The 24,171-nt window shown below is 37.4% G+C and overlaps 1 long non-coding RNA gene across 1 annotated transcript in view; it reads right to left on the bottom strand.

The window, feature by feature from the left end:
• LOC145522838 (uncharacterized) overlaps nucleotides 1–24,171 on the bottom strand; it is a 41,946-nt gene that overhangs the window by 8,384 nt on the left and 9,391 nt on the right. The window contains exon 2 of the long non-coding RNA XR_014066187.1: nucleotides 12,571–12,653. This is a non-coding gene — a long non-coding RNA (uncharacterized LOC145522838). The remainder of the gene's footprint in view (nucleotides 1–12,570; nucleotides 12,654–24,171) is intronic.

Below are 24,171 nucleotides of genomic sequence, written 5' to 3' on the forward strand. Positions count from 1 at the left end.
AAGATACATGCACCCCAATATTTATAGCAGCATTAATTACAATAATGAAGAGTTGGAAACAACTTAAGTGTCCATCAACGTATAAATGGATAAAGAAGATATAGTGTATACATACAATGGAATACTATTCAGTCATAAAAGAAGAGCAACATTTCTGTCATTTGGAACATGAATGGACCTAGGTGGTATCATACTAAGTGAAATAAGTCAGACAAAGACAAATACCCTCTGTTATTACTTACATATAGAATTTAAAATATAAAACAAACAAATGAGTATAACAATAGAAACAGAATTACAGATATAGAGAACAAATTAGTGTTTACCACTGGGGAGAGGGAAGGGGAGAGGAACAGAAGAGGGTTAAGGGGCTAGGAGGTACAAACTACTATGTATACAATAAATAAGCAACAAAAATATATTGCATAATACAGGAAAACATAGTTATTATTCTGTAATAACTTTAAATGGAGTATAATCTATAAAAATATTGCATCACTGTGTTGTACACCTGAAACTAATATAATATTGTAAATAATCTATATTGCAATAAAACAGGCCTGACTATTGATTGATTAAAAACAATTCCAGAATATAAACAAGCATTTATTTAAAATGAGAGTGTAGCAGACTCTTTTGCCTTGTCATGAAGGTTAAAAGAAACCAAAAACTGGCTCACCCAATTATAGGTATCGTCATGGTTGGCATGTAACCATATATGTATAATCTCATGGTAAGTAAATTATCCCATTCAATTCTTGGGTATTTTTCCACCTAAAGATGTAGTTTGAAAAATATAAGTAGCTAAGCATTTTTTTTTTAATATAAGGGAGAGTAAACTAGTAGATTAAGTTTTTCTTTTTGTCCTGAAGCTAAGAAGTTGAATTATTACTGTCCTAGAAAAGTGAAACAAATACACTGAATTGAGAAAATAGTGCGAATCCCAGGTATAATCCCCCTATAAGTATGTGACTTACCAAACTAAATGGTTTTACTCCTTCTATACAGTTTCTCAGGTGGCACAGTCGTAAAAGAATCTGCCCGCCAATGCAGAAGATCAAGAGTTGTGGATTTGATCCCTGGGTCCAGAAGATACCCGAGAGGAGAAAATGGCAGCCCACGCCAGTTATTCTTGCCTGGACATTTCCAGGGACAGCCTGGTGGGCTACAGTCAATGGGGTCGCAAAGAGTTGGACATGACTGAGCACAAGCACAAATAACACACAGAACACAATCCGATAATTAACATCTCCAAAGAGACCAGAGCCATGGTATTATAGGCTGCATAGCACTTCAACTGGGTTCTTAAACGAACAGAAAGCAAAATATCTCTTAAACAGTAGCTAGAAGGGCAAAAGAAACTTGGTTCAACTGTACCAGGAAGAATCATGAGTGTACTCACATAATATCACAAAAAAATGTCTGAACAGAACCACTCAATTTTGAACAAGTGAAATAAAGTGCCACGGCAAAAATGCAAACATATTGCAGCAAAACAAAATATGCAGAGAAGAGAACAGCAAGCAAGAAAGAAATGTGACTTTCAAAGGAAGATAAGGACCTAAAGGTGAAAGAAAACATACTTCAAAGCACAAGAAAATTCATCATAATAATCTTAACTTAGAGAATAACTTAGTAAGAATATGAATTCAAAGATGAAACTTTGAATATGAAAGTCAAAGATGACAGAACAATAAAAATAGATGAAAAAGGGAAGTGTAGATTTAAGAAAATAAAAGAAGGCTAAAATATAATCACAAAAATAGCTAAATTAAAGAAAGCAGAATAAAAAGTAAACCACTAAAAATCAAAATACTGACATAGAAGAAGAGTTTAAGATAATTTTAATAAATGCATATAAAAGAGGGAAAAAATGTTTTGAACAACAGAATGGCTAATAGATATTGAATACAAGGAAAATCCAACATGAGCATATTCAGCACTCCTTAAATAAGGAATCTGACCAAAGAAAAGCAGATGTATCTGTAAAGAAAAGAATGTTGCTGCCATTTCAGTTCTACAAGAATCAAAGCCATGAGATACTGCAGTCGCCTAGGGACAAGTGCACCCTGAGAGGAATTTGCAATGAAGAAAAACAGAAAGCCTTCTGTGCTTTGGATACACTGGCCCCTAGATGGTTAAGATGCATATCTAAGGCAAATTTCAATGACCTCAGATTCTTGCATCTTCCCATACTTAGAACAGCACTAAAATCATTAACTTGAGATGTCTATTCTTTGTGATTAGACTACATGTTGTGTTTTTTTTTTTCTTCCAGCAGAAAATTGATATACATTCCGGCCCCTCCCTTACTTCTTTGGAGCCATTCCTCAGAGCTATCTGAGTGGCTGACTCCCAGGCTATAGTCTTCAATAAGGTCCCAATGAAACTTAACTTGCAGTTTTTCTATTGTGTGTTTTTCTTTCAGTCGACATACAAATTTCTTCCTAAAATGAGGAATTCACAAAATTTGTCTCTCTACACACGTGCATACACATGTCTACACAGACACATGGACACACACACACATTTACTTAATGGGAATGGTGTTCACCTAAACATATTGATGACTACTATAAGATGGTCAAATTTAAAATGATTTTAAAATATATCATTTTAACTTTTCCAACTTGCTCAAGGTAAACATGTTTCATCTTTATAAAATAATTGATTTACCTAAAAAATTCAGTGATACATTGAGGTAGACAGTGTTGGTGCTACACCCAAATCTCTCTAACTCTTCTGTGTGTTCCAGTTGACTCTCTGCTGCCACTATCCACATTTCTGTGCTCAAGTGCCATCCTCCAGCCCGTGGAAGGCTGCTGTGCCCTCTATACATGGAAAATGATCTACAGGTGCTGAGGGATTAACATACACAAACACCCGCCACAGCAGCCCTAGGGCTTCCTGGTGACTCAGCAGTAAAGAATCCTCTGGCAGTTCAAGATGCAGGAGATGCAGGTTCAATTCCTGGGAAGATCCCCTGGAGGAGGGCATAGCAACTCACTCCGGTTTTCTTGCCTGGAGCATCCCATGGACAGAGGAGCCTGACAGGCTACAGTCCATGGGGTTGCAGAGTCGGACATGACTGAAGCAACTTAGCATGTATGCACATCAGCAGCCCTAAAGCCAGCCCTCTTGAACTTTAGATGGGATTATCAAGACCTGGTATTTGTTTGATTTTTTTTTTCATACTATTTCCCAGAGTCTTTCCAAGGGACGAACTCCAGTTACCCACCAGAGATGTGGGTTGACTAAAGTACTCTTCCTTAGCTTCTTCCCCTTCTCTCACTCTCCAGCTGCCCTTCTAGTGTCCCCTGCTCAGCTGACATAAACTATTTGCACTCAAATAATTGTTGGAGGATCTTCTTCTGGAAGAATACAGACTAATATATACATTATGTACAAATAATAAAAACAAACACTAGAATTCCAAAACTGTGACTCAATGATTCTGGGTAATGAGTATAAATATTTTATTAATTATTATTTATTTATTTATTTAATTATTATTAATTATTTTCTTTAAGGTATGCTTTCACTTTTTAATTGTAAAGAAAAAGTATAAATAAGAAGCAAAACAAAAGATACAGACTAAAAGTAAAAAAAGGAGCAGACATTATCAGTGTAAAATAGCAACCAATGTCTATAACTAAATAAAACTATAAATTGTCAGTACATTCTGCCCCTTAAAACTAATTCCTTTGTGTAAATTTATTTTATATAACAAATCTGGAGGTCAAGGCTACTCATTACTGTACCTAGGTCTATATTTTCTTCCCTATTTTCTTCTCTTCCCATATCAACTATTTTGATCCCATTAATTTCTCATTATAGTACTATATCTCAGTTCAGTTCAGTTCAGTTCAGTTGCTCAGTCGTGTCTGACTGTTTGTGACCCCGTGAATCACAGCATGCCACGCCTCCCTGTTCATCACCAACTCCTGGAGTCTACCCAAACCCATGTCCATTGAGTCGGTGATGCCATCCAACCATCTCATCCTCTGTCGTCCTCTTCTCCTCTTGCCCCCAATCCTTCCAGGCATCAGGGTCTTTTCCAATGAGTCAAATCTTCGCATGAGGTGGCCAAAGTATTGGAGTTTCAGCTTCAACATCAGTCCTTCCAATGAATACCCAAGACTGATCTCCTTTAGGATGGACAGGTTGGATCTCCTTGCAGTCCAAGGGACTCTCAAGAGTCTTCTCCAACACCACAGTTCAAAAGCATCAATTCTTCGGCACTTAGCTTTCTTTATAGTCCAACTTTCACATCCATACATGACCACTGGAAAAACCATAGCCTTGACTAGACGGACCTTTGTTGGCAAAGTAATGTCTCTACTTTTAAATATGCTATCTAGGTTGGTCATAACCTTCCTTCCAAGGAGTAAGCGTCTTTTAATTTCATGGCTGCAATCACCATCTGCAGTGATTTTGGAGCCCCAAAAAATAAAGTCTGACACTGTTTCCACTGTTTCCCAATCTATTTCCCATGAAGTGATGGGACCAGATGCCATGATCTTAGTTTTCTGAATGTTGAGCTTTAAGCCAACTTTCTCACTCTCCTCTTTCACTGTCATCAAGAGGCTCTTTAGTTCTTCTTCACTTTCTGCCATAAGGGTGGTGTCATCTGCATATCTGAGGTTACTGATATTTCTCCCGGCAATCTTGATTCCAGCTTGTGTTTCTTCCAGCCCAGCATTTCTCATTATGTACTCTGTATATAAGTTAAATAAGCAGGGTGACAATATACAGCCTTGACGTACTCCTTTTCCTATTTGGAACCAGTCTGTTGTTCCATGTCCAGTTCTAACTGTTGCTTCCTGACCTGCATACAGGTTTCTCAAGAGACAGGTCAGATGGTCTGGTATTCCCATCTCTTTCAGAATTTTCTATAGTTTACTGTGATCCACACAGTAAAGGCTTTGGCATAGTCAATAAAGCGGAAACAGATGTTTTTCTGGTACTCTTGCTTTTTCAATGATTCAACAGATGTTGGCAATTTGATCTCTGGTTCCTCTGCCTTTTCTAAAACCAGCTTGAACATCTGGAATTTCACGGTTCACCTATTGCTGAGGCCTGGCTTGGAGAATTTTGAGTATTACTTTACTAGCGTGTGAGATGAGTGCAATTGTGCGGTAGTTTGAGCATTCTTTGGCATTGCCTTTCTTTGGGATTGGAATGAAAACTGACCTTTTCCAGTCCTGTGGCCACTGCTGAGTTTTCCTGATTTGCTGGCATATTGAGTGCAGCACTTTCACGGCATCATTTTTCAGGATTTGAAATAGCTCAACTGGAATTCCATCACCTCTACTAGCTTTGTTCATAGGGATGCTTTCTAAGGCCCGCTTGACTTCACATTCCAGGATGTCTGGCTCTAGGTGAGTGGTCACACCATCATGATTATCTGGGTCATGAAGATCTTTTTTGTAGAGTTCTTCTGTGTATCCTTGCCACCTCTTCTTAATTTCTTCTGCTTCTGTTAGGTCCATACCATTTCTGTCCTTTTTTGAGCCCATCTTTGCATGAAATGTTCCCTTGGTATCTCTAATTTTCTTGAAGAGATCTCTAGTCTTTCCCATCATGTTGTTTTCCTCTATTTCTTTGCATTGATCACTGAGGAAGGCTTTCTTATCTCTCCTTGCTATTCTTTGGAACTCTGCATTGAGATGGGAATATCTTTCCTTTTCTCCTTTGCTTTTCGCTTCTCTTCTTTTCCCAGCTGTTTTTAAGGCCTCTCAGACAGCCATTTTGCTTTTTTTCTGTGCTTTTTAGTGCATTGCATATATCACTAAAAGTCTGTTTTTTAAAAATGCAAACATAATACCTAAACTTATGATAATATTACAAATTCATTAATACTATTTATTCCAGGTCAATAATTTTTATAAATTCTCTCCAGAAACACAATGGGGTTTATTCAAGGTCAATAGCTACTCAAAATCAGCTGGAACTAGAACCAAACCAGGTCTTCTGAATTCTTGCCTAATTATTTCCATATATCACTCTATTCCAAATCTCCTTCTAAACCTATTTCCTTTTCCAGATGCCTGGTAAACAGTGATGTCAAGCAAACAGTCAGGAGGCAAAGAAAAGGTGATTAGAGGCAAAAGAAATAGATAGACCTTGAAAAGGTAAAGATCTGGATTCAGCATGATTCACTGATCCCTACTAGACAGAGATGGGAGGGTCTGATGAGAATGTTTACGCAAGGGGTAGCAAGTCTGAACCAGCTAAACCAGCTCATGCATCCATGTCTGGCCAGTTTGCCTTTCAGGTTAAGGTTTAATCACAGTCTTTTCTACAACTCCTCTTTTTCTTTTGTCCCAGAAGTTAAAGGCTCTTCAGTTAAGAAAAATATACCATCTAAGTTTTCAGATCTTTTGAAATAAAGTTCAAAGGACAGATACTTATTCTGCAATCCTCATGTCAATTTGAAGTTGGATTCTTTAGAAGCAATTGCCTGCAAATTAAGGAGGGGAAAACAAAGTCACGGCTCTTAATGTTTCTGAAGGAGAAAGAAAGGCTAACAGTTATATCCCTTTAATGGATTATTGTGCGTTTTGAATAGTGTATTTCTATCTATATTTTCTTCAGAAGAAACATAGAAATAAGTAAAAATAAAATTATTATATGCCATTTAAGGTCAAACGGGGTCACAAAAGTTCTCTTATGTATGCTCACAGGATAATGGCATATTTATATTCTGTTACCTGTCACAATCTTCTCAAGCTAAACTTTGAAATCAAAGTTCTCATGTCATGCATTCATGAATTGTGTTCACAAGTTTTGAGTTATGTATTACACATAATACAGTGCCAGTCTGCATGAGTGGTTTAGAGATGAGTAAAACACCATCCTAGCAGATAGAAGTTTATATTTGGTGAAGACTATAATTAGCATTAAAAAATAAGTAAATGCTTTTGAAAGATCAGCTTTATTTACAAACTCAAACCTTCATGCTGGAGTGGGCCACTGATCTGATCCATGCAAAGTCCTTTGTTTCCTTCCTGTCTCTCTTGAGTTTGTTTGAAGGCTTTGTTTTAAAGTTCCAATCTTGATTAGACTGTGATGACAGAATTAAGGAAAGAAGACCCATATGAAATCCTCCTGGGAGGAAGGTGAATGACTGCAGACCAGAGCTCACAACTTCAGATCCATCTTCACACCCTACAGGCGGAGCTCTTCTTTCTTTACTCATGTTGAGAAATCTGGGTTTGCTTTTAATGTATCAACTTTAGATGTTTCTATTTAAAGAAAAACTACTTAGTATGATTACAGAGGAAAAAGTGACTACTTCCAACTGGAGAGTCAAGTAAGGAAGGCTTATCAACAGATTCCACGTTTGAGCTCAGACTTGAAGAAGCTTTTCCGCTATGGACACATGGGACAGTGTAGTCTGAGGCAGGAGCACCAGCAAAGGCACAGGGGTAAGCAGGAGACAACTGAGGAATACCTCATATTCCACTGAGGCTGCCTCTTATGTTTCTAGCCTGGATATACTGGCGAGTGAAGTGCTATTAACCAGGATTGGAGCAGAGATGATGAATTTGGTTTGGGGCGTTACAAGTTGGGGAAAGTCCGGTGCTGCGCTGTGCTTTAGCAAGTGTGCACGTCTCCTTCCAAGTCTGCATTCAGCGATGTTAAGATGGTAGCTAGGAACCAGGCCATGTTGAAAGTATTCACACTATAGAAACTGACAAACGCTTACAAATAACTTTTTAAATTTTTTATTTATTTATTTATTTTCGGCAGCACTGGGTCTTCGCTGCTGGGTCTTCGTTGCTCTGTGTGTGCTTGCTCTAGTTTTGGAGAGCGGGGTCTACTCTTTTGTTGCAGTTGTGTGGGCTTCTCATTGCAATGGCTTCTCTTGTTGCAGAGCACGAACTTTAGAGCACAGGCTCAGTAGTTGTGGCACGTAGGCTTTGTTACCTTGAGGCATGTGGGATTTTCACAGATCAGGAATCAAACCTGTGTCCCTGCGTTGTCAGGTGGATTCTTAACTACGGGACCACCAGAGAAGCCCATAAATAACGTTTCTGAGAGCCAGTTTACCAGCACTTCAGATAAAGATGGCCAGGAATTAACGACTTTGTAGTCTACTGGCTAAGTAGGAGTAATGGTGGGACATCTCCCTGAAGTTTGCCTGTCAGACTGGGGACTTGGAGATAAGTCAGGGCCAGAGAGAGGGCCTTTGAACCATCTGAAAAAAAATATATACCTAAAGATGTAAAAAATTTTAGGTATCTTTTTTGTGCCTGGAGAATCCCATGAACAGAGGAGCCTGGAGGGCTATGGTCTATTGGGTTGCAAAGAGTCGCACAAGACTGTAGCAACTGAGCATGAATGCATGCATGGGAGAGATTGTATCGTGAGAAGCTAAATAGAAACCAGGTAGATCTTTGAGGCATATTTACTTAAAAGAGGTACATAGAGTGTTTGTGCTTAGTCCAGTCTGACTCTTTGCTACCCTATGGACTGTAGCTTAGCAGGCTTCTCTGTCCATGGGATTTTTCAGGAAAGAATATCGGAGTGGGTTGCCATGCCCTCCTTCAGGGGATCTTCCCAACCCAGATATTGAACCCATGTCTCTTGTGTCTCCTGTATTGCAGGCAGATTCTTTACCCGCTGAGTCATCCAGGTACATAGAGTGGCATCCAATAAATTGCAGTTACCTTCTGTCTACTCACGAAGACTACCTACCTCACCCCTACCAGATGTATTTACAGCTGTGTGTCATAAGAGACCTCTGGCCAGAAGTTCTCCTGTGTCACAGATTCCAAATTCTATGAGACTTTAACGTCAGAGGAAACTATGTCTCAGAAATATTTTGTGTCTTCCTCAAATTCCTACACAGGTTCTATATATTTGATAGGTATAAAGGTGTGTAAAACACTACAAAATTTGAAACAAGTTGTTGAGCAACTACTGTATGTTTACCCATATCTCAATTCCTGGGTAAAGATCTTAATAAACAATCATGACCCTTAAAGAAAGAGGTACATAAAGAAAAATCCTATAAAGGAGAAAGAATACTTACAGAAGTAGAAAAGAAACATCAGAATAAGGAAACCTGTCAGTGATTAAAGACCAAAATGTAAGTGGAGCAAAACAAATATAAGCGGAGCCATCATTACCATCATCATCATCACCACCACCATTAGCAGCTCACATTTATCAAACTATTTATGCCAAGAAATGTACTGTGTATTCTTCTGTGTCATCTAATTTAAATCTCAAAAATCATAAGACATAAATACTCCTACCTCTATTTGACAGAGGAGGAAACTGAGGCTGACAATGTTTAAATAATTTGTCCAAATGAAATAATTTATAAATGACATAGCCGAGACTCATACGAAGATCTGTATCAGCCCAAACTTTGTTTTCAGAAACAATTTGAATTTATTTCACAGATAATTCAACCATTACAGACCACTGAAACCTCACATAGCTTTACTTCCTGGTCATTTCTTTTTTTATACATATTTTTATCTATTTATTTACTTGTCTGCTCCAGGTCTTAGTTGTGACATCTGGGGTCTAGTTCCCCAACTAGGGATCCAACCCAGGGATCCCACAAAACTGAGAGGGCAGAATCTTAGCCAGTAGACTACAAAGTCATTAATTCCTGGCCATATTTATCTTTGCTAATAAAAATTACGGTAGAAACTTATAAAACAGAGAAAATCTGTATCTTTGTTTTTAGTTTGCAGTTCCAACCAAAAATAAATTTTAAAACTTGGAAACAGGAGAGACTTAAATATAAACTTTTAGAATTTTCTGTGAACATTAATTATCCAGGGTACACTTCCCAATTATCACAGCTAATTAAAAGTTTGGATATTATCCACTGCTTTATTTAAAGTCCTCTCAATTATTTTTCATATGACTGGCCTTATAAAATGATAGAAACTCTCCAGTCAGTTTAACTTAGTCTTCATGAATTTCAAGTGCAAAAACATTAACAACTTAAAGGAAAGCTTTTTAATGAATAAACAGTTGAGGGAAGGAATTTTTAGTCTTAATAAAAAAAGTTATTTGGGTTATTAGATATAGTACTCTTTTGGTAGCCAAGCGCTTTCTTGAAATCTTAGGGTTTTTTTTTTTAAGTATATCTTATAAGATTTTTATTTTATTACTATCAAACTTTAACTTCTTGCAAGCTTTTTCCCTGCATTTACTGCACACGTATTGGCCTCCAGCTGTGTGTAATATGAGGCAGACCTATAATAATGTAAGGTGAGACTTTATAGCTCTTACCTTGTAATGGGTACTGTTTTAAGGGTCTTACATACATTAACTATTTGGTACAATATTTTGTGAAGCAAGTACTTTTAATATGCTCATTTTACAGATGGAAAAAGCAGAGGCATATTAGGCATGACTTGGCCAAGATTACACTGTTAATATAAGAGGAGCAGGGATTCAAACCCAGACAGCCTTCTTCCAAATAATGTTCTCTTCACCACCAGACAAGTCTTTTATAAAGATTAATATTATGCAACTGGCATTTAGAGAGTTAAATCTGATTGTACAATACACAAATTCATCCCATTCTAATGAATTTTAATTTGTAAACAGCTGAAATCATAAATCAGAAGAACTCAAAGTTGATTTACCTGATTACCTTTCAACAAAGTACACAAAATTCTGTACAAGCATTTTAAGATGTGTCAATTGATGCATAATTCACTTATTTACTTAAAGCAGGTAAAATAGATAATACAAGTCCAAAAATTGTTTCTGAATTTTTTTGTAGAAAGCTTGCAATATATTCTCCATAATTTGCTACATCACACAGAAACTCTCAACTAACTCCACCTTGCTATTGTTTTGTTCATCTTTGCTTTTACGGCATATTCAAAGGTAACCATATGCAGTTAAGAAAAACTTTCAAATACATGTGCTAATGGAAAAATACAGTTCACATTAGAGAAATTCTGTAAGTTCTTGTTTCCTGTCTTAACTGTATTGCTAGAATTAAGGTTAGAAGTGAAAAATCCAAATTCAGATCAAAATATTAATGGTAGAATTCCAGTTTCTCCATTATTTAAGTGAAAAACAGTCTTTTCAGACACCTATATCTTTGACATTGTGTATGCAGCATATTGGGATGAGCGTAAAATGCATTCACTTTTCCTTTGGATGTTTGGGATTGGATAGATGCTGTCAACATTAGTCTTGAGGCAGAAGGTATGTGTTTTGAAATACAGCTGCTGAGACAATTACTCTCACTTTGTCTTAGCTGATCTATGGCACACAACCTGTCACACAACCATAATCATGAGAAATAATTATCTTTTACTGAATAATATTTGCTTGGGTAAAATATCTTATGCTTTTGTAAGTAATGGTAATTGCAGTTAATTGCTATAGCTAATGACTAACTTCTCAACACCATCACAGTTTCCTCTTCATATTAATTCTCTTCCCTTTGCTGTCAAGTCCACCTTGCTTTTCTGACTAATGTACACCACCACTGAGATTTGGGAGGTCTGCATTTCAATAGTGATTCTGCTAGAGGTTATTCAGTTCACCTCTCTCGTGGTTTCTTGCACCTGCATGCTTCCTTTTGAATTCAAGATATCTCAAGGAGAATCAAGCATTAACTCATTAAAAATTCCCTAACTGAAGGACTTTCAATGACTTTTTAGTAATTTCAGCCTTGGGAAGTATACAAATTACAAGCATTTAACCTTTTTAAACAACTAACTCAATGAACAAAATCAGCATTTATGTATTCAGTGATACACAGTGAGGTCTGGTAGAGCACTTGCCTTATGTTCAGGAATCCACTGTGTAAAACTTCAAAATTCCGGGTTAGTACCCATCCTTTTATGTTACATTATTTTTTCCCTGAAATCTTGGTTGTCAAAAGTACCTTGTCTTCGTTTGTGACAAAGACTTAATTATCTTTTGAAAGATATAAAGATCTTTATCTCTTCCTGTCTCTATTCATGAAGTTAGACAAATACCTAGAACTTTATCTTACCATCTGTGTTCTGTTTTCCCTTTTAAATTACACAGCTGCTTCTTTCCTTCTACCACCAATTACACTAACACAATCTAAATGGTGAATAGAAAAATTCTTGTGAAAGAGAATCACTCCCGGGATCTTGGAATCTATTAATATTAAGGTGAAAGAAATCCTCACGATTCTCTGTGATATTTAAACAACAGGATTGATAGTTTACAACTCTTACAAGGCTTTCTGCTTCAATGAAACACAACCACAGTTTGTATTATGTATGAAAGTCCATAGAAAAAATTTAGAATACCACACAAATTTCTGATAACATTTCATATACAGCAAAGTCACTGTCATACTATCATAAACATCTAAGATGTTAGCAAACAATGTGAAATTGAAACTTTCAGGAACTTTTCTAGTAGTAGTCTCTCTGGGGGATGATGTAAAACCAATAGGGCTAAGAAAGTGTACAATATTCCAAAGCTGTAAGAGACAAATTAGACTACATCAGTCATAGCCCCAACTCTTGGCCCTTTACTTCAACTTTCATATCTGCTATTCTTGACTTTGGCACCTTTTTGGACTTCACTCCTCACCTTCTGGATGTTGGTCCTCTTGCTGGTGATGACTTCCTTGTCTCCCCATCTATCTCATCATCACAGACCAGCCATTGATTTTTCTGTGAAAATAAAGAAAGGATTTGGAAAATTTCTCTAGTGCTTCATGGAAGTTTCCAAATAAATGTCTCAAAAGAACCTTAAATTCAACATGTTCAAAACTACACTTATTTTTTTCCCTTTGAAACAAATCCCATCCTTCTCCTGACTTCTGCATTTCTGACAATATTCTCCCATTCTGACACTATTCTCCCAGTTATGACACCATTCTCCTAGTTATTCAACATTCTTTTTCTCTTTCTCCTCAGGATATCAAGTCATAGAGGTTCTAACTTGAATTTCTCACATCCTTTTCAGCTTTTCCTTTCCCAAGCTCAACAACCTCATGGCCAGCTTTCCCACCATTATCTCTCACTATTTCATTAGTCCTGTGAACGACTTCCAGAACAGATGGCGCATGGGTGCTGCCGCATCAGTTGTGTCCGATTCTTTGCAAGCCCATGGACTGTAGCCCTCCAGGCTCCTCTGTCCATGGGATTCTCCAGGCAAGAATAGTGGAGTGGGTTGCCATGCCCTCCTCCAGGGGAAGGATCAAACCACCATCTCTTATGCCTCCTGCATTGGCAGACATGTTCTTTACCACTAGCACCACCTGGGAAGCCCATCCAACAACATAATTCCTTAATGAGAAACCCTCTATGTTTCTCAATGCATTCCATGTTCACATAAATTCTACTTGCTGGCATTTAACATCATCAAAAATATATCTGGCACTTACTTATCATGTCCTACATAGTAACAAGGACTTTATGCTATCACCAAGTTCAACACCCTGATCTTCTCTGAACAGACCTGAACTTTGTTTCCTTGCTGCTTTCCCTGTTTTCATTGTCCCTTCTGTTCAGAATGGTTTCCCTTGTAGCTCAGTTGGTAAAGAATCTGCCTGCAGTGCAGGAGATCTGGGTTCGATCTCTGGGTCTGGAAGATCCCCTGGAGAAGGAAATGGCAACCCACTCCAGTATCCTCGCCTGGAAAATCTCATGGACAGAAGAGCTTGGCGGACTGTAGTCCATGGGGTTGCAGAGTTGGGCACGACTGGGCGACTAACACTTACTTACTTACTCTGTCCAGAATAGCTCTCTTTATTATTTTTTTTATTTTTAAAAAATTTATTTATCTATTTTTTTACTTTACAATATTGTATTGTTTTTGCCATACAGTGACATGAATCTCCCATGGGTGTACATGTGTTCTCCTTCCAGAACTCCCCTCCCAACTCCCTCCCCATCCCATCCCTCTGGGTCATCCCGGTGCACCAGCCCTGAGCACCCTGAATCATGCATCAAACCTGGACTGGTGATTCGTTTCACATATGATAATTTACATGCTTCAGTGCCATTCTCCCATATCATCCCGCCCTCACCCTCTCCAATAGACTCCAAAATACAGTTCTATACATCTGTGTCTCTTTTGCTGTCTCGCATACACGGTTATCTTTACCGATTTACTAAATTCCATATATATGCATTAGTATACTGTATTGGTGTTTTTCTTTCTGGCTTACTCTGTATAATAGGCTCCAGTTTCATTCACCTCATTAGAACTGATTCAAATGTATTCTTTTTAATGGCTGAGTAATATTCCATTGTGTATATGCACCACAGATTCCTTATCCATTTGTCTGCTGATGGACATCTTGGTTGCTTCCATGTCCTGGCTATTAGAAACAGTGCTGCGATGAACATTGGGGTACATGTGTCTCTTTCAATTCTGGTTTCCTCAGTGTGTATGCCCAGCAGTGGGATTGCTGGATCATATGGAAGTTCTATTTCCAGTTTTTTGAGGAATCTCCACACTGTTCTCCATAGTGGCTGTACTAGTTTGCATTCCCACCACAGTGTAAGAGGGTTCCCTTTTCTCCACACCCTCTCCAGCATTTATTGCTTGTAGACTTTTGGATAGCAGCCATTTTGACTGGCATGAAGTGGTACCTCATTGTGGTTTTGATTTGCATTTCTCTGATGTTGAGCATCTTTTCACGTGTTTGTTAGCCATCTGTATGTCTTCTTTGGAGAAATGTCTGTTTAGTTCTTTGGCCCACTTTTTGAGTGGGTCATTTATTTTTCTGGAATTGAGCTGTAGGAGTTGCTTGTATATTTTTGAGATTAATTCTTTGTCAGTTGCTTCGTTTGCTATTATTTTCTCCCATTCTGAAGGCTGTCTTTTCACATTGCTTATAGTTTTCTTTGTTGTGCAGAGGCTTTTGATTTTAATTAGGTCCCATTTGTTTATTTTTGCTTTTATTTCCAATATTCCGGGAGGTGGGTCATAGAGGATCCTGCTGTGGTTGATGTTGGAGAGTGTTTTGCCTATGTTTTCCTCCAAGAGTTTTAAAGTTTCTGGTCTTACATTTAGATCTTCAATCCATTTTGAGTTTATTTTTGCGTATGGTGTTAGAAAGTGTTCTAGTTTCATTCTTTTACAAATGGTTGACCAGTTTTCCCAGCACCACTTTTTAAAGAGATTGTCTTTTCTCCATTGTATATTCTTGCCTCCTTTGTCAAAGATGAGGTGTCCATAGGTGCGTGGATTTATCTCTGGGCTTTCTATTTTGTTCCACTGATCTTCATTTCTGCCTTTGTGCCAGTACCATACTGTCTTGATGACTGTGCCTTTGTAGTAGAGCCTGAAGTCAGGCAGGTTGATTCTTCCAGTTCCATTCTTCTTTCTCAAGATTGCTTTGGCTATTCGAGGTTTTTTGTATTTCCATACAAATTGTGAAATTATTTGTTCCAGTTCCCTGAAAAATACTGTTGGTAGCTTGATAGAGATTGCACTGAATCTATAGATTGCTTTGGGTAGTATACTCATTTTCACTATATTGATTCTTCTGATCCATGAACATGGTATATTTCTCCATCTATTTGTGTCCTCTTGATTTCTTTCACCAGTGTTTTATAGTTTTCTATATATAGGTCTTTTGTTTCTTTATGTAGATATATTTCTAAGTATTTTATTCTTTTCGTTGCGATGGTGAATTGAATTGTTTCCTTAATTTCTCTTTCTGTTTTCTCATTGTTAGTGTGTAGGAATGCAAGGGATTTCTGTGTGTTGATTTTATATCCTGCAACTTTACTATATTCTTGATTAGCTCTAGTAATTTTCTGGTGGAGTCTTTAGGGTTTTCTATGTAGAAGATCATGTCATCTGCAAACAGTGAGAGTTTTACTTCTTCTCCAATCTGGATTCATTTTATTTCTTTTTCTGCTCTGATTGCTGTGGCCAAAACTTCCAAAACTATGTTGAATAGTAGTGGTGAGAGTGGGCACCCTTGTCTTGTTCCTGACTTTTAGGGGAAATGCTTTCAATTTTTCGCCATTTAGGATAATGTTTGCTGTGGGTTTGTCATATATAGCTTTTATTATGTTGAGGTATGTTCCTTCTATTCCGGCTTTTTGGAGGGTTTTTATCATAAATGGATGTTGAATTTTGTTAAACGCTTTCTCTGCATCTAGCTCTCTTTAATAGAACTTTCTGTAAGAATAGAAATGCTCTATAAGTCTGTGCTGACGAATATGATAGCTAGAAGCCACACGTAGTTATGGAACCCTTGGCATGTGGCTAGTGCAACTGAGGAACTGAATTCTTAATTTTATTTGATGCTAATGAATTTAAATTTAAATTTTCTCATGTTTTCATGGTTGCCAGAAAATGTGGGTCTGGATTTTGCTACCATCTCTCAGAATTCTCTCCATTCCACGGTGTCCAGGGCAACCATCTATACTCTCATACCTCTATTGATTTCCCTAGTTGGAATAATTCCTTCTTTAACCCATACAACAATTTAGCTATATCTTTATACAACTTGTATCACTCAATAAGATAATAAGAAAATAAATGATTAAAAGCCTTCTAGATACACACTACCATATACTAGCTGTGTAACTTTGGGCAACTTCCCTAGCTTCTCCAACCCTCATTTTCATCATTTGACAGTTGCTTCCTCAGAGTTGTGAGGATTAAATAGGAAAAAAAAAATGTCATGCTTAGCTTTAAGTTGTGTGTGTGCAGATGACTAACTGATTCTTTAGAAATGTGAATTAAGCATCCAGTGAGCATTCACTCACTGCTTAGAATGCCGCAACAAACAAAATACAGTCCCTGCCATTCTTGAACTCACAGACTGCTGTGGGCACATTTCCTATCTTATCGTTCCTTCTGGATTTTGAGCCCTGAGAAGCAGAAATTGTATTTCTTTATCTTTACGGTTGGTTAAGAGCCTTGCACAACATCTGGTATATGGGAGACTATCAATAAATACTTAATCAGTGAATTTATCTATCCTCTTTCTCCTCCCCACTCCTTCCCCCTTTTTAACATGGATGGAATTATTTTTGATTCTGATGGCACATTTTACTAGTCTTTTATTGTAGTTACTTATATACATTTTTTATTCTCCTTCCTCTCTTCCCCAAATACTAAGCAATCAATATACACTTAAGAAGAGCAACTATCTTGCTGCTTTTCTTCTCCCATGCTTACTTTGCGATAATTTTCTATGAAGTCAAATATCCCCTGGAGGATTGAGAACAAAACAAATAAAATTTTAGTTTTCTTTAAAAATAATGTTGTGAACATTGCTAAAACACATGGTATATCATTTTACATTCCCATAGATTACAATGCTCTGACATTAGAGCTACAATTTTAGCTCCTTAAGACTTGAGAGGAGAGCATACTTCATGTGGTTTTATTTAGTTTTCCTATGTAACTGCTAACAACTGTCTGCTGTTCACCCATATAAAACTTACTTGTTGAAAGATTTTTGGTGAAATAGAGTTCTTTGCCTAGCCATGAGTTTTGTTTTTCCTTCTAAATTTTATTTTACAATTTTAATTTCTATTATGTAAATGCATAGATCTCATTTGTATTGCCCACACTAAAGTCATCATTTTTCTCTTTAAAATACCAAGTGATTCTGAATCATGAAACTGTGTTGAATACTTTTTTTCCTAATTTATGATTAAAAATTATTCTTGGTTTTCCGTCTTGGAACAGTACATAAATAAACTGTGAAATACAATAACCACAAAATAGTTTGTAACTGATGAACCTCTTTAAATATAAAGAGTAAATGGGATTAACCAAATGTTTTAAAAAATGAAAATTATGCTTATAGAAATAAAAATTAAAAGTCATGTTTCTTATACATAGGTCAGCAAAACAGAAATAGTGTGAGGCTATGAATAAGATTGAAGTTATGGATAAGCATCATTGGATGAGTTCAATGATCTATCTGATATTCTCTGCTATGAAAAATACACTTAAACATCAAACAAGAATTTTAGTTTGGGGTTTGGGCAATACTTAAATACTTAAAATTATTTATCATTGTTAATTAAATTTTAATCTCAGCAGAATGTAATAAACTTTGATGTTTATCAGTACTTTTGTAAAATCCAATTAATGGTTCATAGATCTGTCTTACTTGGGCTTTGCATTTCTCGTACGTATTCTTCACAACAGGTAATTGCATATGGAGAAAGCCCTATCCATCTATCAGGTAGCATTTGAAAGCAAATGGCTATTAGAATGCAAGGCACTTTTGTCGAACTCCTTATTGCCAAATTCAGACTGAAATTGAAGAAAGTGGAGAAAACCAATAGACCATTCAGGTATGACCTAAATCAAATCCCTCATGACTATACAGTAGAAGTCAGAAATAGATTTAAAAGACTAGATCTGATAGACAGAATGCCTGATGAACTATGGATGGAGGTTTGTGACATTGTACAGGAGACAGGAATCAAGACCATCCCCAAGAAAAGGAAATGCAAAAAAGCAAAATGGCTCTCTGAAGAGGCCTTACAAATAGCTGTGAATGAAGAGAAGTGAAAAGCAAAGGAGAAAAGGAAAGATATTCCCATTTGAATGCAGAGTTCCAAAGAATAGCAAGGAGACATAAGAAAGCCTTCCTCAGTGATCAATGCAAAGAAATAAAGGAAAACAACAGAATGGGAAAAACTAGAAATGTCTTCAAGAAAATTAGAGATACCAAGGGAACATTTCATGCAAAGATGGGCTCGATAAAGGACAGAAATGGTATGGACCTAACAGAAGCAGAAGATATTAAGAAGAGGTGGCAAGAATACACAGAAGACCGGTACAAAAAAGAACTTCACGACCCAGATAATCATGATGATGTGAGCCAGACATCCTGGAATGTGAAGTCAAGTGGGCCTTAGAAAGCATCACTACGAACAAACCTAGTAGAGGTGATGGAATTCCAGTTGAGCTATTTCAAATCCTGAAAGATGATGCTGTGAAAGTGCTGCACTTAATATGCCAGCAAATCTGAAAAACTCAGCAGTGGCCACAGGACTGGAAAAGGCCAGTTTTCATTCCAATGCCAAAGAAAGGCAATGCCAAAGAATGCTCAAACTACCACACACTTGCACTCATCTCACACGCTAGTAAAGTAATGCTCAAAATTCTCCAAGCCAGGCTTCAACAATACATGAACCATGAACTTCCAGATGTTCAAGCTGGTTTTAGAAAAGGCAGAGGAACCAGAGATCAAATTGCCAATATCCGCTGGATCATCGAAAAAGCAAGAGAGCTCCAGAAAAACATCTATTTCTGCTTTATTGACTATGCCAAAGCCTTTGACTGTGTGGATCACAGTAAACTGTGGAAAATTCTGAAAGAGACGGGATACCAGACCATCTGACCTGTCTCTTGAGAAACCTGTATGCAGGTCAGGAAGCAACAGTTAGAACTGGACATGGAACAACAGACTGGTTCCAAATAGGAAAAGGAGCATGTCAAGGGTGTATTTTGTCATCCTGCTTATTTAACTTATATGCAGAGTACATCATGAGAAATGCTGGGCTGGAAGAAACACAAGCTGGAATCAAGATTGCCGGGAGAAATATCAATAACCTCAAATATGCATATGGCACCACCCTTATGGCAGAAAGTGAAGAAGAACTAAAGAGCCTCTTGATGAAAGTGAAAGAGGAGAGTGAAAAAGTTGGCTTAAAGATAACATTCAGAAAACTAAGATCATGGCATCCAGTCCCATCACTTCATGGCAGATAGATGGGGAAACAGTTGGAAACAGTGGCTGACTTTATTTTTCTGGTCTCTAAAATGACTGCAGATGGTGATTGCAGTCATGAAATTAAAAGATGCTTATCCCTTGGAAGGAAAGTTATGACCAAACTAGACAGCATATTAAAGCAGAGACATTACTTTGTCAACAAAGGTCCATCTAGTCAAGGCTATGGTTTTTCCAGTAGTCACATATGGATGTGAGAGTTGGACTATAAAGAAAGCTGAGCATCAAAGAATTGATGCTTTTGAACTGTGGTGCTGGAGAAGACTCTTGGGAGTCCCCTGGACTGCAAGGAGATCCAACCAGTCTGTCCTAAAGGAGATCAGTCCTGGGTGCTCATTGGAAGGACTGATGTCGAAGCTGAAACTCCAATACTTTGGCCACTTGATGTGAAGAGCTGACTCGTTGGAAAAGACCCTGATGCTGGGAAAGATTGAGGGCAGGAGGAGAAGGGGATGACAGAGGATGAGATGGCTGGATGGCATCACCGACTCGATGGACATGGGTTTGGGTGGACTCAGGGATTTGGTGATGGACAGGGAGGACTGGCGTGCTGCTCTTCATGGGGTCGCAAAGAGTCGGACAGGACTGAGTGACTGAACTGAACTTAACTGAACTGAATATGATTTATGTTGTGTTATAAATTTCTCAAGCTTATATTGATACTACTCTTCAATAGATTAGATAGTTTCAGTCTTATCAACTAGGTGACTTTCCAAATCTGTTAGAATCTTTATTATCCCTAAACTCTTACTTGCGTGAAAGTGAAAGTTGCTCAGTCATGTCCAACTCTTTGTGAGCCCATGACTATACAGTCCATGGAATTCTCCAGGCCAGAATACTGGAGTGGGTAGCCTTTCCCTTCTCCAGGAGATCTTCCCAACCCAGGGGTCGAACCCAGATCTTCCGCATTGCAGGCAGATTCTTTACCAGCTGATCCACAAGGGAAACCCCCTTACTTGTGTACCAGCACAAAATTAACAAAAATTTGTGACTGAGTGATCATTTGGATAAAAACTGATAAAAATTTGTTTCTCAGCTGCTTTTATGATTTTTCAGAATGAAAATGTCTTATAGAGTGTATTTTCACTTAGAGAATGTTGAAAGAGAAATTGTTTCCTTAATATGGGAAATTAGAAATATGTAAAAGGTATCTTAAAATATTGAAATAACATTTAGCAGAGAAGTAAATTAAAAGAAAATGGATGTGACTGCATTAAACATAGCTAACTCAAAAACTGCAATCTGTTCAAATCAGTTTTTACATTAAGCTGGAATGTTATTTACTTATTGAATTGATTTCTTGTTGAATTATGAGTGCCCCATTTAATAATCTGAATAAGGAATAACTATAAAAAGTCAGGTTTACCAAAATAATGAAAATTTAATTTCCTTAAAATCTCTGATGCATACTTTTCTAAGCTTATTTTGCTAAAGAGATTTAAAATGATCTCAAAGGCTTATCAAGCTTTAATGCTGAAACAGCTTACCCACTGCTATTCTCTTCTTTTCTAGAAGATAAAGCAGAGGCCCAAATAAATTAAATAACTGGGTCAAAATATAGACCATGTGTATTACTTCACTTCCTTCCAATTTTTAGAAGGTTTTGGTCCAAGTGTTTTAGCCCTCAGCTGCTGATGGTTCTAAGATTCTGAATAATCTCTCTTTTTTTTTAATTTCCTCTATTCTCCTTCTCTCATGAGCTTAGCTTCTGAATATACTTAACTATTACTTTTGTATTTTTTTTCCTGAGTAACATTACAGTCTTTCATATTTTACATTCACCTTTGACAAGTACTAACATTTTTCACAACATATTGTTTAATTCCCTGATTTGTCTCCAAATTTACAGACAGAACTTTATCAGTTTGCTGCTGCCACTGTATGCTGCATAAGAAATCACTGAGTTCCAAAATTCAGTGACCTACAGCAACAAGTGTGTATTTTCTGCTCACATATCTTCAAGTTGTTAGAATTTTGTTGGTCTGGACTGGGTTCGCTGTGCTGGGTGCCAAACTATAGGATTGATCCAGATCTACTTTATGGATCTCTCATTTCTCCTGGGCTGCTACCCAAGCATTGTATTTTTGTGGCAAAAGTCAAAAGGCTACAGCCATTCTCACAAGCATATTTCAAATCTCTGCCAGTCATCTCACCAACATCCAATCAGCCAAAACATGTTACACAGCCAAACCCATTATCCCCAGTACAGAGAAGACATTCCTCCCAAAAGAGGTGGGAGCACTAGGCAGTGAGTGAACATTTGCTGAACAATCATTTAGTTTTCCATACCAGTTCTGGAACTTCTCAAAACTTTACTGACACTGCATTCTCTTCATCAGATATATTCAAATAATTTTCAATAAATACTTTTTTGGACATAAATAAATACTTATGTGCCAGCACTCTTCCATCCCTTGTTTCTGGAACTCTCTGTGAAAACTTTGGGATTGAAGAACTCATAACAATTTCTTTGGATTTCCTTCCAGATGGATTGGATGTATATAACTGGGTGGAAAATAATGAGCACTGGAACAAATCTGAATTCATTTTGGGGGAGAACTTTACAAGTAGGGTTTAAATTAACCATTAGGAAAAACAGAAATGATTGTTGCATACTCCTTTCCAGAGTAGAGAGTTTAGGTATGAAAGAGGGGTGGCCTTGCCCAGGGAAGCATGTAAGCTGGCTCAGCAGTTTGCAAGCCTGGAAATATCCACTGTCAATATCCTTTGTGACCTAATGCCTGCCTAAATCGCACCATACTCTGCCTTCTAAGTTTTTCTCTACTTATTTCAAATGCACATGTAATTGGGTATCCATTCAATGACAGCTGACTATTTCATTTCAGATTTTCACTATAATAAGTAACGATGTGAGGAACATCCTTGTGTATATATCGTCTGTATCTCAGATCGTTTCTTAGGCTAGCTCAGGGAAAGGATTATTGGGTGATAGGATGTCATTTTTATAAGGCATTTGACACATTGCAGGGGAGGCTCTTTATGCAAAGATTTTTTGTTATGGCTTGATTTTTTGCACTGTAGAAAGGGTGTAACCTATACAAATTATCTCTTCTTGTGTGGTCTACTATAGATTTGTTGACCTACTTCTATATTTAACTGACACTGATGCTTATCATCAATCTTTTATAGCATAACTTTCTCAGAAAGTTTTACATTTGAGACATCTTTCAGTTGGCTACATGCATCTTCAAGTAATTTTCTTTGCATTAGTATAAGTGAGTGAAATGTTTCTGGAATCTTTGCATATTTGAAAATCTCTCCTGGTGTCATACATAAACAAGAACTGTGCTGGGTACAGCCTCTTCCTTCACGATGACGTGGATGCTGCTCTGTTCCTGTTGCCCTTCATTTTTACAAAGAGAAAACTGAAGCAGGATAGTTTCTTTCTTTTGCAGGTAACCTGCATTTTCTCTGTGGCTGCTTTTAAGACTACTTCCCCTTGTGGTTCAAACATTTCTCTGATGGTCTACTAAACGTTTCAGATATGAGTAGTCCTTGTGTTCAAGTCAAGAAAGTGACATTTAGTTATGTTTTTGGTTGTCGCTACCATTTCAGTTTTTAAAAAATTATTTCCACAGGAATAGCTGAACCGGTTTGAAGCTATGCCCAACTCACAACCCATTCACAGTCAAAACACAGTTGTCTATGAAGAGCCTGTAGCCATGGCCCCAGGGGCTCTCCTTTTTCCTCCATTCTGACATGGCTTATGCTGCTCTCCCTTTCCTCACAAACATACCTGGTCCTGACTCTCTGCTTAGGCCCTGGCAACCTATGCTTCAGTGAAGCAGGCTGCCTACATTCTGCTGGAGGGGCCACCTTGTTTGCCATCTTTTTCTTGGTTCCAGTGCCCAAATCTAGCTGAAAGCAGGCCCCTGGGAGGCAAAGCCAAGTCTACTGCGTCAGAACTTTCTTATTCAGAACAAGAATTCAGACACTCCTAAGAGTCAACTTTCGCCAATATATGGTTTATTTCTTTTTCCCTTTGTGAAGGAAATAGAATCAGTAGTCATTAGTTGTCTTGTGTACATGACCTTTTCACAGAAATTTCCAAAATGTTTTGAAAAAAAAATTTCAGAGAAACAATCAGCTTTTTAAAAAAATTAGTTGAATTCAAACAACCAGCTTTATCCACTAAACAGCTGCCAAATTTTTATTTCAAATGATCCATCTAAATACTTAATTTTCAAATTGTTTTCAATGTAAGGTCATTGGCAAAAGAACTCTAGCAACTACTCTAACTCAACAGCATATATGTTCACTAATCATTCAAAAAAATCATGTCTCTTCAGTTACCACCAATTCAGTAATTACTTAAGCAGCCTACTAATACATAAAACATGGATGAATCTCAAAAATGCTCTGCTGAGGAAAAGAAGCCAGGCTAACTAAATAAGAATCTTAGGTACTTATGCCTCAGTTTTGTTTTACTTTGAAAGCTT

Source organism: Giraffa tippelskirchi, chromosome 2 (genome assembly GCF_054371585.1).
Source record: "Giraffa tippelskirchi isolate mGirTip1 chromosome 2, T2T-mGirTip1v1.2.pri, whole genome shotgun sequence".
Lineage (NCBI taxonomy): Eukaryota > Metazoa > Chordata > Mammalia > Artiodactyla > Giraffidae > Giraffa > Giraffa tippelskirchi.